The 3,305-nt window shown below is 42.7% G+C and overlaps 1 long non-coding RNA gene across 1 annotated transcript; it reads right to left on the bottom strand.

Moving 5' to 3' along the window:
• Positions 1–904: 904 nt before the first annotated feature.
• On the bottom strand, positions 905–2,615 carry LOC309439902. Its single transcript, XR_014184083.1, has 3 exons — positions 2,484–2,615; positions 2,088–2,176; positions 905–999 (listed from the first exon to the last, which is right to left on the bottom strand). It is a non-coding gene; the product is annotated as an uncharacterized lncRNA (long non-coding RNA).
• Positions 2,616–3,305: the final 690 nt, after the last annotated feature.

The following is a 3,305-nucleotide window of genomic DNA, read 5'->3' as shown; positions in this document are numbered from 1 at the left end:
TTGATGTTATCTCACTTCTTCCTCTGTATCTCCATCTATCTTTTTAGGAGAGGGGGGAAGAGAGCAGGTTTAATAAATTAAAATCTCAGATTGATTTCTGTGGGAACATTATTCTGATGTGTAAGGACCCAAAGGGCGCGCGGAGTACAGTTGATATAATTTAATGTTTCTAGTCTGTATGCTACCATTGGCAAGTGTAATTCTAACAAGTTTTGCCAATATTTCTCACCTGAGAACCAGATCAAACATGAGGGAAGTAGAAAATCAGAGATATTTGAACAAGGATCAAAGTCTCTGTATTACATGCAGGAAGGCAAATACACTTTGCAGCAGAGGATGAAACAAGTGGATAACACAGGAAGGGTTTAATCTTTATTGATTTCCATCTAGCATTTGAAATACAGCCTTATATTAATTCTGAACTTAAAAAAAGGCCACATTGATTTGTTTCGGTATGTCAGAAGCTGTGATGCTACAATAGATCTGCTATTAAATTACACAAAATAAAATGATTTCTGGTGGGTGTATCTAATGCTTGCCAAATGAGATGAAATGAAAGCTAACCCTCTTAGTCTAGCTGTTGTTTTTAAATATTTATGTCTTTAACAGACATTTGTGTGTGCCATGAGGGGGACTAGAAACTCCTTTGCTATCAGTCAGTTTATGTAGACATGCAACATTCCTACAATCTCAGTACCAGACTCACACAAAATGCTCGTCACTGCAAGTTCTTTCCATTTATTTGAAATAAGCTTGCCGATTCACCACGCTGCTGTTTTGGCTCCTGTTACTTATTTATTTACTGTGATTGCATTTTGCTGTGAATGAGTTCTGTACACAGAATTTAGTTTACAAGGTGTAGCATAGATTATCAGCGAGGACTTGAACCCTTCGGTGCATTAAAGGTGGTGGCAGTGCCAGAGGTGCCGGATTGCTCGAGGGACTGAGTGCGAAGCTGCCAGCCCAGTGTTCGTGCTCTCCACCGGCCTCACCGCGCATCTGAGGGGGAAAATAAGTTGAACAGCACAAAAGGATCTTTTTGTTCTTCACAAGAGCTTGGGGCGCTATTTTACCCCAGCCCTGCTTGACCTGAACTGTGGTGCTGTTTGCTGTTTCTAAGGCCGTGTTGGTCACTGATATGTCTCTCATGTAGTTACCAGGTTTCTTGTTTTGAAGTGTGTCGATCGAGGCCGCCCCCGATTCCTATGTCCCAAAGCCTCCTGAATAACAACCCACCCTGGGCAGCTCAGAAGAAAGATAAAGTTCTGATTTCTATCTTACAAAAACAAACTCACTTTTCAGGTGAAATTACTCTCCAACAGCCTTGTATTTTGAGCCTTGGTGGGTACCTGCTGCTCCAGCAGCGCTGGCTTGGGAAGCACAGCTCTGCTGGATGGGGCGGTCAGGGACACGTCCCACAGAAACACTTCAGGGACAAATCACACGTGGGATTCCTCATTCTCACTCAAAGAATCAAGATACACAAACAAAACTGGTTTGCAATTTTATTTCTGAAGATGCGTATTCACCTATGATAACTTTCACACTAACGACCTTCAGTACAAATTAAATGTGATAATACTTTTTGCATTACAGTTCCTCCTGTAACAGAAATTGCACAAATTTTCTCCTTTTTGACTGTGCTTTTCTTTGACCTTTACGTACTGAATAATCTAATGTTTCTAGAATGTATTTTTTCTTTAATGGTTTTAATCAACAACTACACCAACTAAAAATCTACATCTTCATTCCGTAAGTTAACGTTACAAAATTGTGTTTTAAGTCTCTGTTGAGCAGCCGCAGCCTCGGTGAACCAAAGCCTGCTGCTGTGATTAATAGCAGTAATGCTTTTATTCGGTGCAGTTTGTTCCCCGTTCGTCCCCACCACACAGTGCGGGACACCTCGGGGACACCCCGGATCCGTGCAAGCTGGAACATCCTGGGCCTGGGATTTGAGTCTGGGTACATGGGCACTTTCTTGGGTGGTAAACTGCCAACTCCAGCAGCTTAGAGCTTTTTAGCACCCCAAGAGAAACCTGCTACCCAGAGTAACGCGGAATCATTAGATCTTTCTTATCATTTTTTACCTTCTGCATGGACGGCTTCTCCTGTTTTTCCTTTCCCAGCCTATGCTATGCTGGGGTTTTGTTTTGCTCTCCAGTGACATGATGACAAACTGCAAATGAATAATCAGAAATACTTAGAATTAAAATGGCAAAAATATTATTAGCTGCTGCCCCCCCACTGCTCTCCCGCACTGCTCTCCCGTTTTCCCCTCCCTCCTCTTTTGACGACGGGCAGAAAATGCAGATGCCAAGGCAGCGGAAGATATTTTTAAGCAGGAGCATCTGGCTCCTTGGCAGACTCCACAGGCAGTTGGTTTGGTTGTTTTGGAGTTGCCTCTGGGTCTGTCACATGTTTTGGCATCTGACTGATTGTCTGGGCTGCCTCCTCTTATTGGACATATTTTTTCTTTGACTCACCTTTGATTCTGAATTGTCTCTTTATTTTTGTTTGCCAGTGAATAGCAATTTCAGCTGATCCTGGGCTTGTTTATATAGAAATACTCCCCGTCGCTCCCCCTGTCGAAGGTGCTCGCGGCAAATGCCGCTGCCTTGGGATCTGGGTCAGGTTCCTGTACTCCCTGGGAAGGAAACTATTCCAAGGAGGAGAATTTTCCTGCATCCTGCATGCATAAGCTATTTATTCCCAGAGCGGGATGGCCAAAAGCACAGGGACACTTTTCCTGACACACGCTGTATCTATGTATGCTTTTTTTAAAAAAAAAATATATATAAGATTATTATATTGGCGGGGAAGGTTTGTCTTAAAACTGTATAGATTTTTTTATAGATTTTGAGCAGGGGATGAAAAACTACTTGAAATGACAGGCCTGCTCCCTGCCTGGAAGGCGGCTGTTTGGAAAAAGTTAGATGCTTAGCAGTATTGCTTGATGTGTTTTCATAGCATGGTGAATCTTGGGAAAAGATGTTTTTTCACTCAAAAAAACCCCCATATTTCCTCCAAAACATAGCGGCAAATCAATCTTGAAACCTGCCCCAGGGATTTCCCGCCGGCCGGGGCAGCGCTTGTGCAGAAACAGGTGGCATCCCAGTGGGAACCACAAGTTCTGCTGGGATTTTTTTAGGTGGCTAAACTAAATCTAATTAAACAAGGGCACGTTTAAATGAGCTTCGTTTAATGCGTGCTTTGTATAGCTCTTCTATTAATAACGTCAGCTCTTGTTTTTATTGTTAGTGCTATCCTTTTTCTGTCTTTCCTGATATACCCAGGGATCGAGAGGA

This window comes from Streptopelia decaocto, assembly GCF_964273445.1.
Source record: "Streptopelia decaocto genome assembly, chromosome: 5".
NCBI classification, from domain to species: Eukaryota; Metazoa; Chordata; class Aves; order Columbiformes; family Columbidae; genus Streptopelia; species Streptopelia decaocto.
Note: the sequence above shows the minus strand (reverse complement) of the source record. Positions and strands in the feature narration are given on the sequence as shown.